We start from the raw sequence: 14,291 nt of genomic DNA, 5'->3' as shown, positions 1-14,291 counted from the left end.
GTACGTTTCTTCATTGCTGAGCAGTCAATCATTCATTAGCACATTATAAGGAAAATCAAACTCTCAAAATTAGGACAAGAACTAATTATAAAAAATTTTTTTAAACTTAAGTAAAAGTTTCTTTACATAGCTAAACCATTTATTAAGGGCCTACTATGTGCTAGGCACTGCATATATGTGTATTACCTAATTCTCACAATAACTCTACAAGCAAGATATTATTGTCCAAATTTAACAAATAGAGAGAAGTTCAGAAATGTTAAGTAACTGGCATAATTTCACACAACTGATAATTGGAAACGTCATGATGGGTTTTTGACTCCACAGTCTCCATTCCTTCTGTTACTTCAATATCTCTAAAACTAAATATTCTGTTTCAGAGAACAATCTGTGTGGTCTTTAGACAAACTGTTTTTAGAAGCAAAGGAATACTTTGGAACAAAAAGTATAATGTGGTTGGAAGTATTTGCTTGCCTCAAAGAATGTCTGGCAAGAAGGTGTATTTTATGAAATAGACACCATCCCTATACTACTTAGTTCACTGAAGTTGAAAACCTTAAATTATATCACAGTGGCCTGAAGGAGTTAATATAGTTTCAATGTTTTCTACATTATTTTCATTGACTCATTTATATATTGCAGAAATACATTGATGTCCAGATGGATTTATTGGAACTGCTGGTGTTTCCCAGATTTCAGATTTCCTATCACTGTAGATTACAGATTTTTTGGTCCTATTGCTTGGACCCATAATAACAAGCAGCAGAAAACTGAAACAAATAACCACTGATTGCTTGACTCAGCTCTCTGAGTTTTTAATAGCAATGATCTGTTAGAGTTTTTAAATTATTGAATTGAACTTGTGCTCTCAACAGCAATTCACTAAATTTTAATCTTTAGATGCTCCTTTTGTGGTGCCCTTCCTCCAATTCAATAAGAAATTATATTACATTGACAAAAACATTTCTATTTTGTAAAATTATCCATAAATTTTCATTTATAATCCCGTCAGGACCTGTCACATCCTCTGATTTCTTTTTTCTAATGTCCTTACTGGTAATGTTCATCTCTACAATTTTAAATTTCCATAATTGTTCTTTCCTTCTTGTATACATTTTGATAGAACTATGTACAAATTTCAGTTTTTTATGAAAATTTTCCCATTGAGTTGGAATGTCCCTGAATATATGATAATAATAATAATAACTTCTGTATTTTAGAAATACTAAGTATGGCATAAGTAGATAGTCTATTTATTTCAACAAATACATATTTACTCTCCAGTATGTTAGACATTCTGCTGAAGGCTGAGAGGAGACTGTTTTAAACAGGTCAGATGAAACAGGTTAGTCAGGGAGACAGAAAAAAACATCAATACTATTAAGGATTATTAAGGAAATAAACTGGGGTCAGAGAGTGAGCAAAAAGGCACAGGGTATTCTACTGAATTGAGGAGCTCACACCATCCATTAAATAAAACAGACACTTCTTTATTAAATGCAGAAAAGACCATGCCTTCTTGCTCTATGGAAAATTTTATCTTCAAGTTTCTTCAACCATTGAATAAAGTTTTTGTTTCTTAATCAGCAATTATACCAAAAACTTTTTTCAGTATGAAAGAAAAACAAACATACAAAAAAGCCCCAAAACCAAACTAAAAAACAAACAAACAAACAAACAAAATGATTTTTTCCATACCTTAGTACACATTGCTCACAATTTAGGAAATAAGAGTTCTATTCTTGAGTGAATGCTTACCTAGAAGTCCCACATACTAAATGCTGTTTTGTGACATGGTGTCGAGAAATAAAGGTTTTTGAACCAGTTACTGAAGATCTCAAATTCTCTCCAAGTTTATCCTTGATATTTCTAAAGATTCAATAGTTTATTTCCTTTTTTTTGTATTTAATAGGAAGAATTGTATAATGGTGTCCATTATATTTTAACTGAAAGATGCCAACATTTGTGCTAGAAATTGGACTTGGAGAATTAAAGTTACCCTTGAAACACACACATCTCTTGTAAGGCTTATTTCTTCTGGATTATTCTAGCCTCACTTGTACTTTATAAAGTGTGGCTTACCTTGCTTCCTAAGAGTAAGCAGGCCTAGCAAGGCAGGTTCATAAGAAATATTAAATAGAATTAATATTAATAAAGTGAGGAAACTGGCCTGGTTTATAGAGGCAGTAATCTTGTGAGGGCTTCAATGGATAGACTTTCATTGTGGCTGTTGATTATGTCTTATACAAATATCCTCTGTGCCTCTTCAATTTTACCAGTAGGGATCTCTGAACTTTTTTCACTTTCTTCTCACTAACTTGAGTATGTACCTAGTGACATTATTGGATTTTAGTTCTGACTCTGCTCTTCTACACTCTGCACAGAGTTGCTGTGTCTAGAATTCTAGAGACTATATATCTTAGACATCTTTGTCAGCTAGTTTACTGTTAATTTCTGCCAAGGGAAGCCAGGTAAATTGGAACAAATGACTCCCTCCCTGCATTTAGTTTCAGACAGTGTGTCTCATAAAAAGACAGCAGACAACTCCAGCTCCAGTCTTTTGGGTCTCCTGGCACCAACCACAAGAAGGCCCTTCACAGGTGCCAGTAGCATCTTGGCTTTGGCAGCTGGAGTTACAGCTGTGGATGCTCCCTCTTCATAGGTCTGAATGTCAAACCCATGCTATTCCTGTCCATAGGTCCAAGCACTGGACCTACAGGATCCATTGTCTCACCTCCTTGGTTCTGGCAAGCCCACCCTTTCCTCTGGTTTCCCAATCCTAAGGGTAGTAGCCTCTTCCTGCAGTTATTAATCTCTGAATAACTTCAGCATCCCCTTTATGCCCTGTGGACTTTCTACTGTCTGTGTAAACAATGTGCTCTATTAAATAATTTTCTTTAAAAAATACTAAATATCTTTCTTTTCTTTTCTGATTATACTTGGCCTGATATGTACATGTGGGCCTTACCTCATGTTTTCCCCAGCATGGAATCTTGGGTAACATTTACCTGTTCAGTGTACACTGAAACACATGTTGCCTCAATTGTAACTAAAACTCTTCTTTATATGTTTCAATTTAAAGAAGGACTTAATTTTTAAGTTATATTAGAAAGAGGGTACACATGCTACATGAAATGAAGCATATATGGAAGATACATCTTTTGTAAAATCATCTTTTTCATGGTAAAACAAAATTATATTATCAGAAATCAAAAAAGGGCCCCACCTTTGGGCCAGAATCATAGGATTCTTTTTTTTTTTTTTTCTGAGATGGCATTATTTTTTTTTTCATTTTAACAGTATATTTTATTGAACATAATATATCTAAAATATTATCAGTTCAACGTGTCATGAACAGAATAAACTTTTTTATTAAGGTATAATTTATAATGGGTTAGTTTCAAGCATACAGCAAAGTGATTCTGTTATATATATTCTTGGGTAGTGGACCAAAATCTAAATGTTATAAACCCTGTTGATATGTTTCATGTGTAAAGATGAAAGAAAGACATTTTCAAACTTGCCAAGTCTTCAACTGTATGCCAGGCACACAACTTCTCTAAAGCAGACTACTCTAGGGCACATTCCAGCCTAAAGAAAACTGAACCAGAACAAAGTTGAGATAGGCAGCCACAAGACTGGATTCAGTTTGAGGATTACTCTGATGTAAATATATGTTTGGTAACATGCTGCATTAAATTTAGTTTACTTCAAAGTAGTTAATAGTCATTTACCTCAGCAGTCTCCAACTTTTTTGACACCAGGGACTAGTTTTGTGGAAGAAAAATTTTCCACGTGGGGGGTGGGTTTGGGGGGATGATTCAGGCAGTAATGCAAGCTATGGGGAGCGGCAGATGAAGCTTAGCTCGCTTGCCCGCCCGCCACTCACCTCCAGCTGTGTGGCCTGGCTCCTAACAGGCCTTGGACAAGTACCAGTCTGCTGCCCAGGGTTGGGGACATCTGATTTACCTTATACTAACTAGATAAGGATACTAGTGGGTAAATCTATCTCCTTACTGCCTTCTTGAGACACACCCAAGTTTAAGGTATTTTAGTCATATTTTGGAGGGCAATACCTACCAGTTCAGAGAAAGACTACTAAACTGAGTCTTGCTACTTTTTATCACTCAATTAGCATACCAAGACAGCTTATAATGGCACTAAAGCAATAAGTCTGCCTTTCATCAGGCCATGTCACACAGGTCAACATTTAGATTTTGGACTTGAATTTGTAAGTACTTAGGGATCTCTCCTTATCTGCATCTGTGGCTCAACATAAAAACTTTTAGTTTTTACCTTTTCAGGAGCCATGGCCAAACAGGTGTTTCTTGATACAGAGATTTAATATACAGGAGAAATAAATGACCAACAAGGCCTTTAGAATCTGTATTAAAATACTATACTGTGGTATATTGTAGCAAGATGATTAACAGCACATTTGATGAAGAAATATACTCATACATTCAAATTCCAGTTCTACCTAATACCAACTGTTACCCTGGTCCTTTACTCTACTTCTCCTTTCCTCATTTCCTTATATTTAAAGTAAGGAGTCAATAGTATTTGGCTTATAGGATTATCATGAGGGTTAAGTAAGTTATTGTATTATAAGCAGGCAATGGCTTAAATACTATTCTAAATCATAATAAATACTATAGCTTTTGACAATATTTTTATACCTCTGTAATGTTTTATATGGTGATTTGTAATATACAATGTAATTCTTAAATCAAACTTGATATGGAACAATGTTAACTAGAATACCAGAAATCACTTTTAGTATGGTAACAGAACAGTTAAAATATGCTAAAGATGTTTTATTTTTGTATAGGAGAGGATGTAAGCACACTTATAGTTGAAACTTTACATTTTGATATTGAAATAGAAATGTTGTTCATTCTTATAAACAGTAGGGGAATAAAAATAAATAAAACTTCCAGTTCAATAGACAGAAAGGCAAAAAGAAATATGATATGAATTCAAACACATATTCACTCTTAAAGAGGAATATTTCTCTCAAACACATGTAAAATATTATCAGAATTCATTAACTGCCTCCCCCTCTCCCACGTGCACACACACCTTTACTTATTGAAGTACAAATCTAATTGATTTCTTCATCTGACACCAATGTAATAAAACTTAATACTAGCAAAACAAAATTGAATGGACAGATTCCCGTGAAGAACAAAATAACCTTTAGATCAAGGAAGAAATGGAAGAATCAGTTACTGGTTATTAACAGACTTCAACAAATTTTTTTTAATGCAGAATAAGCTGTATTCTGAGAAGCTTTCATAGCCTTCAGTTATACTGGATGCAAGGAAATTAAACCTTCAATTCAAGTATTTTGAAAAAAAATCAAAGAAAAAAATATATTGATCTTAGGAAAGATAACTAGCTTAGAAAAATACCATTAGAATTATCAGATATCAGATTCATATATTTCCTTTGAAAATATAGAGAAAACCCCACAATCCTGTTTTGGCCAATGAAGAACATCAAGAGAAAACATACATAGGTGACACTGCAAATAATAAATGTAATAAATCACAAATTCAAAAGAATACATAATCTAAAGCAGGTTATTATAACTTTGGATAAATGCTTTTGATAATAGTCATAAAATAGCTTTTTCCCCCTTGGGAACAGATAGAAATTGGTATAATATTCTCATAAAGAGGTAGGAATACAGACTAATTGCTCTGAAGAAACAAAAACCTTTATCAATAATAAACATCAAAGAAGCCTAGTGGTCTTACAGATAAAATATAGCAAAGTTCAAAAATGTATTTATAGGATATAAAAACACAAAATAATTCTAAATGTAATTAATGAGGTCAGCATACAATTCATTGGGTTAGAAATAAGTTTAAACTAGGCTTAAATCAACCAAATTGGCAAATACTAAGAGAAAACAATAAAAAACAAACAAAATATAGACCCATATTATAAATACAAATGGAGAAATTCCACAAAAGATCATTGTTAATGAAATCAAACAGAGTAATAAACATAGACCATGGACCATTAGGCTTCAACCTAGAAATTTAGGTTTTATTTACATAGCTCCATCTATTCAGGTATTATGGGAAAAGTATAATATCAGTAAATACTAGCATACATTAAATAATGCATAATTATCTATTATAGTCTTTTATGCTTTGAAAAAAAGACAAACTTGTTAAATGATGCCTAGAATGGATTAACTATACCAAAATTAGATATAATTTCTCTACAAACTGCAAATGCCATATTAACCAACTCCACCCAATTCTCAGTGAAGAATTTATTTTATTAAAAATAAAACAAATTTCTCCAACTAAATTGTTTGGAAGTTTTTATCCAATGCAATATAATTTTTAAAAATTAAATAGCACTTCTGGAGAAGAAATCATATAGGCATTTTAATTAGTCCTCACAGAAAGCACATTGTACTTGCATCCAGCTTGGTCTTCAATTCATCTTGAAAAATTCTCCATATAACCCAATAATCTTTTGTCACATTCTGCTCAGAAGATGCTGCAAATATTTAGTGTTCCCCTGAACCTCCCTCTTGTCACTTTCAAGGATAAACTTCACTATATTCTATCAGAGAAGAAAAGATTATGATGCAGAAACGGCCTCAACTCACCTCTTTCCCACACAGTTTACATTTATCCAAGATCATTCCTTTCACCTGTCTTCCCATCACAGTGGAAGAGATCTCACTTTTATATCCAAAGTAAATAAGTTTCTGGAGTGGTGCTTAGGATAATTGTATTAAGATGGAAAAAAACTGAATATGTTTATTCACCAGAGAGAATCTTATTGATACAGCAAGGAAGTATGAGGTAGCTGGAAAAGATGGAATACATTCAACAGACAGGTTTTCTATTCGAAGCCTTTTCTAGAAGCCACCAAGCTGAATTCTAAACTTCACTCCTTTTCTCCCACATCACCATATGCTTATTTTTTATCATATGTTGGGTTATATTTATGTTAGTGTTTTACCTTTTTCTCCACTATGTTATAATCACCCTCAGAAGCAATGTTAATAAATTCATTTACTATTTCACTTAATGAATCCATATATTTATTAAACCCATACCATGTGTCATGCATTCTACTAAAAGGATGGAGGAACAGAAGAAATGACTTCCTCATTCAATAGGACAAAGGTGTAAACTGATGTTAATTTTATATTTACTCATGTAAGCAATAACCTATCAAATTTCTAGGCAGTGGAAATGACCAAAGGTGTATAAGGTTTAGATATAAAAAGATGATTGAATTAAGATCTTAAGAATGAGTAATATTTAATTGGACATATATAATAGGTAATAATAAGAGGTACTATGGATGACAATTTAGTATTTGTTTGGAAAATCACATAGAAGTCTATGGTTCTTTGTGGCTTAGTTGCATCACTAAAGATATAAATCATGTCATTACATCATGCAAAAATAATTATTAAGCACCTAGTTCTTAGTCAGCATACCACAGAAATTAATAAATACTGTTTTCCGTGGAGCACCCATGTTAAGGAATTCAAATAGTTACAAAAAGAATCACAAAATCCTTAACAAACAATTTAATAAACACTAAATAATTGCATTCATTAATAAAAATAAGAGTATATTTTGAACGAAATATCATTTCTTTAACTAAAATAAAGGGGGCCAAATAAAGCTGGAATACTGTACAGCCTTCCATTTCTGGTGCATACTTGCTTCTTTTTTGATTATCTCCAAGCCATAAGTAAGGCCCAGCTAGCACCGTTCCTTATACTGATATAAAGCCCGTGTCTTCTCTCACTTGGCTGCTGGGCTTACACAGTTCCCAGAGTGAAGAGACCAGTGAGCCTTGGCAGGAGAAAACTTCCCTCCTTGAAAAAGAGACTACATAGAGGAATCAAATTAAATCTCAAAAGAATGTAAAGTGATTTGATAAGAATACATATATATTTGATTTTATCACAAAATTGAAGAAACATCTTCATCTGCATGAAGTGAAATATACTAGAGAGGGAGAGAGCTTGCTGTTTATGACCATACATTAACTTTATGCTAAGCTCAGCATAGATACAGTGGTACAGTGAATAATGAATTGTCACAGCAGATCCTATTTAGATAATATAAAGCCTCTCTATTAATTAGTTATAGTGGTAGCCCTTCCCATTTCCCTCTTAACAAAAATTATTCAGTTATTATTCAGAAAGGAAAGCAAGTTCTGATAAGGTAGGAGCCAATATAGAAAAAAACAAGCTCATTCAGAATTTACAATCACATTAGGGCTATTTTTTTTAATTATATTTATTTTTTTATACAGCAGGTACTTATTAGTTATCTATTTTATACATATTGGTATATATATATATCAATCCCAATCTCCCAAGTCATCTCTCCACTACCCCCCAACACTTTCCTCGCTTGTTTTCTATATATTTGTTCTCTACATCTGCATCTCTATTTCTGCCTTGCAAACCAGTTCATCTGAACCATTTTTCTAGATTCAACATATATGCGTTAATATATGGTATTGTTTTTCTCTTTCTGACTTACTTCACTCTGTATGACAGTCTCTAGGTCCATCCACATCTCTACAAATGACCCAATTTAATTCCTTTTTATGACTGAGTAATATTCCATTGTATATATATATACCCCAACTTCTCTATCCATTCGTCCATTGATGGGCATTTAGGTTGCTTCTATGACCTGGCTAATGTAAATAGTGTTGCAATGAACATTGGGGTGCATGTGTCTTTTTGAATTATGGTTTTCTCTGGGTATATGCCCAGTAATGGGATTGCTGTGTCATATGATAGTTCTATTTTTAGTTTTTTAAGGAACTTCCATACTGTTCTCCATAGTGGCTGTATCAATTTACATTGCCACCAACAGTGCAAGATGGTTCCCTTTCTCCACACCCTCTCCAGCATTTGTTGCTTTTAGATTTTCTGAGGATGCCCATTGTAACTGGTGTGAAGTGATACCACATTGTAGTTCTGATTTGCATTTCTCTAATAATTACTGATGTTGAGAAGCTTTTCATGTGACTCTTGGCCATCTGTATGTCTTCTTTGGAGAAATGTCTATTTAGGTCTTATGCACATTTTTGGATTGGTTTTTTTTTGTTTTTGATATTGAGCTGCATTAGCTAGTTATATATTTTGGAGATTAATCCTTTGACCATTGATTTTTTGCAAATATTTTCTGCATTCTGAGCATTATCTTTTCAACTCGTTTATAGTTTCCCTTGCTGTGCAAAAGCTTGTAAATTTTATTAGGTCCCATTTATTTTTGTTTTTATTTCCATTACTCTAGGAGGTGAGTCAGAAAAGACCTTGCTGTGATTTATATCAAAGAGTGTTCTTCCTATGTTTTCCTCTAAGAGTTTTATAGTGTCTGGACTTCAATCCATTTTGAGTTTATTTTTGTGTATGGTGCTAAGGAGTGTTCTAACTTCATTCTTTTACATGTAGCTGTCCAGTTTTCCCAGCATCACTTATTGAAGAGACTGTTCTTTCACCATTATATATCCTTGCCTCCTTTTCATAGATTAGTTGACCATAGGTGCATGGGTTTATCTCTGGGCTTTCTATCTTGTTCCATTGATCTATATTTCTGTTATGTGCCAGTACCATATTGTCTTGATTACTGTAGCTTTGTAGTATAGTCTGAAGTCAGGGAATCTGATTCCTTCATCTCTTTTTTTTGTTTGTTTGTTTGTTTTGTTTTTTGTGGTATGCGGGCCTCTCACTGTTGTGGCCTCTCCCATTGTGGAGCAAAGGTTCTGGACGCTCAGGCTCAGCGGCCATGGCTCACAGGCCCAGGTGTTCCGCAGCATGTGGGATCCTCCCGGACAAGGGCACGAACCTGTGTCCCCTGCATCAGCAGGCGGACTCTCAACCACTATACCACCAGGGAAGCCCCTCCATCTCTGTTTTTTCCCCTCAAGATTGCTTTGGCTATTTGGGGTCTTTGTGTTTCCATATGAATTTTAAGATTTTTTTGTTCTAGTTCTGTAAAAAATGCCAATGGTAATTTAATAGGGATTGCATTGAATCTGTAGATTGCTTTGGGTTGTATAGTCATTTTCATAATATTGATTCTTCCAATCCAAGAACATGGTATATCTCTCCATCTGTATGTGTCATCTTTGATTTCTTTCATCAGAGTCTTATAGTTTTCTGAGTACAGTTCTTCTACCTCCTTAGGTACGTTTATTCCTAGGCATTTTATTCTTTTCATTTCAATGGTGAATGGGATTGTTTCCTTAATTACTCTTTCTTATTTTTCATTGTTAGTGTATAGGAATGCAAGTGATTTCTGTGAATTAATTTTGTATCTTGAAACTTTACCAAATTCATTGATTAGCTTTAATAGTTTTCTGGTGCTATCTTTAGGATTCTCTATGTATAATATCATGTCATCTGCAAACAGTGACAGTTTTACTTCTTCTTTTCCAATTTGGATTCCTTTTATTTCTTTTTCTTCTCTGATTGCCATGGCTAGGACTTCCAAAACTATGTTGAATAACGGTGGCGAGAGTGGACAACCTTATCTTGTTCCTGATCTTAGAGGAAATGCTTTCAGTTTTTCACCATTGAGAATGACGTTTGCTGTGGGTTTTTCATATATGGCCTTTATTATGTTGAGGTATGTTCCCTCTATGCCCAATTTCTGGAGAGTTTTTATCATAAATTTGTGTTGAATTTTCTCAAAAGCTTTTGCTGCATCTATTGAGGTGATCATATGATTTTTATTCTTCAATTTCTTAATGTGGTGTATCACATTGATTGATTTGCCTATAAATAAGAATCCTTTGTGTCTCTGGGATAATTTCCACTTGATCATGGTATATGATCCTTTTAATGTGTTGTTGGATTCTGTTTGCTTGAATATAGATGCAGAAATCCTCAACAAAATACATCAGTGATATTGGTCTGTAAATTTCTTTTTTTTGTAGTATCTCTGTCTGGTTTTGGTATCAGGGTCATGGTAGCTTCATAGAATGAGTTTGGGAGTGTTCATTCCTCTACAATTTGTTGGAAGAGTTTGAGAAGGATGGGTGTTCACTCTTCTCTAAATGTTTGATAGAATTCACCTGTGAAGACATCTGGTCCTGGACTTTTTTTTTTTGTAAAATTTTTAATCACAGTTTCAATTTCATTACTTGTGATTGGTCTGTTCATACTTTCTACTTCTTCCTGGTTCAGTCTTAGAAGGTTATACTTTCTATGAATCTGTCCATTTCTACCAGGTTGTCCATTTTATTGGCATAGAGTTGCTTGTAGTTGTAGTCTCTTATGATGCTTTTCATTTCTGTGGTGTCTGTTGTAACTTTGCCTTTTTCATTTCTAATTTTATTGATTTGAGTCCTCCCTCTTTTTCTTGTAGGGTCTGGCTAAAGATTTACCAATTTTGTTTATCTTCTCAAAGAACTAGCTTTTAGTTTTATTGATCTTTGCTACTGTATTCTTTGTTTCTGTTTCATTTATTTTTGCTCTGATATTTATGATTTCTTTCCTTCTACTAACTTTGGGTTTTGTTTATGCTTCTTTCTGTAGTTCCTTCAGGTGTAAGGTTAGATTTTTTATTTGAGATTTTTCTTTTTTCTTGAGGTAAGACTGCGTTGCTATAATCTTCCCTTTTAGAACTCCTTTTGCTGCATCCCATAGGTTTTGGATTGTTGTTTTTTCATTGCCAATTGTCTCTAGGTATTTTTTAATTAACATCTTTATTGGAGTATATTTGCTTTACAATGGTATGTTAGGTTCTGTTGTATAACAAACTGAATCATCCATACATATACATATATCCCCATATCTCCTCCCTCTTGCTTCTCCCTCCCATCCTCCATATACAACCCCTCTAGGTGGTCACAAAGCACCAAGCTGATCTCCCTGTGCTATGCTGCTGCTTCCCACTAGCTATCTATTTTGCATTTTTAATGGATAAAGAAGATGTGGCACATAAATACAATGGAATATGTCTCTAGGTATTTTTTTATTTCCTTTTTGATATCTTCTGTGATCTCTTGGTTATTTAGTAAAGTATTGTTTAACCTCCATGTGTTTGTGTTTTTTTCCCTGTTATGATTTCTAATCTCATAGCATCGTGGTCAGAAAAGATTCTTGATATGATTTCAATTTTCTTAAATTTACTGAGCCTTGATTTGTGACCCAAGATGTGATCTATCCTGGAGAATGTTCCATGTGCACTTGAGAACAAAGTGTACTCTGCTGTTTTTGGATGGAAAGTCCTATAAATTTCAATTAAATGTATCTGGTCTATTGTGTCATTTAAAGCTTGTGTTTCCTTATTAATTTTCTGTGTGGATGAACTGTCCATTGGTGTGAGGTGTCAAAGTCCCCCACTATTATTATGTTACTGTCAATTTACTCTAATATAGTTGTTAGCAGTTGCCTGATGTATTGAGGTGCTTATATGTTGGGTGCACATGTATTTATAATTTTTATATCTTTGTCTTGGATTGATCACTTGATTGTTATATAGTGTCCTTCCTTGTCTCTTGAAACATTCTTTATTTTTAAGTCTATTTTATCTGAGTATTGCTACTCCAGCTTTCTTTTGATTTCTATTTGCATGGAATATCTTTTTCTATGCCCTCACTTTCAGTCTGTATGTGTCCCTAGGTCTGAAGTCGGTCTCTTGTAGACAGAATATATATGGGTTTTGTTTTTGTATCCATTCAGCAAGCCTGTGTCTTTTGGTTGGAGCATTTAATCCATTCACGTTTAAGGTAATTATCAATATGTATGTTCCTATGACCATTTTCTTAATTGCTTGGGGTTGTTTTGTATGTTCTTGTATTCTTTTGTGTTTCCCACTTAGAGAAGTTCCTTTAAGATTTGTTGTAGAACTGGTTTGGTGGTGCTGAATTCTCTTAGCTTTTGCTTGTCTGTAAAGCTTTTGATTTCTTGATGGAATCTGAATGTGATCCTTGCTGGGTAGAGTAATCTTGGTTGTAGGTTCTTCCCTTTTATCACTTTAAGTATATCATGCTACTCCCTTCTGGTTTGTAGAGTTTCTGCTGAGAAATCAGCTGTTAACCTTATGGGAGTTCTCTTGTATGTTATCTGTCGTTTTTCCCTTGCTGTTTTCAGTAATTTTTCTTTGTCTTTAATTTTTGCCAGTTTGATTACTATGTGTCTCAGCATGTTTCTCCTTGGCTTTATCCTGTATTGGACTCTCTGTGCTTCCTGGACTTGGGTGGCTATTTCCTTCCCATGTTAGTGAAGTTTTCAACTATAATCTCTTCAAAGATTGTCTTGGGCTTTTTCTCTCTCTCTTCTCCTTCTGGGATTCCTATAATGCTAATGTTTTTGCATTTAATGTTGTCCCAGAGGTCTCTTGGGCTGTCTTCATTTGTTTTCATTCTTTTTTCTTTATTCTGTTTCACATCAGTGAATTCCACCATTCTGTATTCCAGGTTACTTATCTGTTCTTCTGCCTCAGTTATTCTGTTATTGATTCCTTCTAGTGTAGTTTTCATTTCAGTTATGTATTGTTCATCTCTGTTTGTTTGTTCTTTAATTCTTCTAAGTCTTTTTAAAACATTTCTTGCATCTTCTCAATCTTTGCCTCCATTCTTTTTCCGAGGTCCTAGATTATCTTCACTATCATTATTCTGGATTCTTTTTCTGGAAGTTTACCTATCTCCACTTCATTTAGTTGTTTTTCTGGGGTTTTATCTTTTTCCTTAATCTGGTACATAGCCCTTTGCCTTTTCATCCTGTCTATCTTTCTGTGAATGTGGTTTTTGTTCCACAGGCTGCAGAATTGTATTCTTCTTGCTTCTGCTCTCTGCCCTCTGGTGGATGAGGCTATTTAAGAGACTTTTGCAAGTTTCCTGGTGGGAGGGACTGGTGGTGGGTAACACTGGCTGTTGCTTTCGTGGGCAGTGCTCTGTAAAACTTTAGTCCACTTGTCTGCTAATGGGTGGGACCGAGTTCCTTCCCTGTTGGTTATTTGGCTTGAGTTGACCCAGCACTGGAGCCCACAGGCTCTGTAGTGGGCCTAATGGTGGACTCGGGAGAGACTAACACCAAGGAGTACTTCCCAGAACTTCTGCTGCCAGTGTCCTTGTCTCTGCAGAGAGCCACAGCCAGCCTCCACCTCTGCAGGAGAACCTCCAATACTTGCAGGTAGATCTGGTCAGTCTCCTATGGGGTCACTGCTCATTCCCCCTGGGTCCTGATGAGCACACTAATTTGTGTGTGTCCTCCATGAGTGGAGCCTCTGTTTCCCCCAGATTGCATGTCAAGGTCATGCAATCAATTC

The sequence above is a fragment of the Mesoplodon bidens genome (assembly GCF_964165515.1).
Source record: "Mesoplodon bidens genome assembly, chromosome: 1".
NCBI classification, from domain to species: domain Eukaryota; kingdom Metazoa; phylum Chordata; class Mammalia; order Artiodactyla; family Ziphiidae; genus Mesoplodon; species Mesoplodon bidens.
This window is presented reverse-complemented; position numbering follows the sequence as displayed.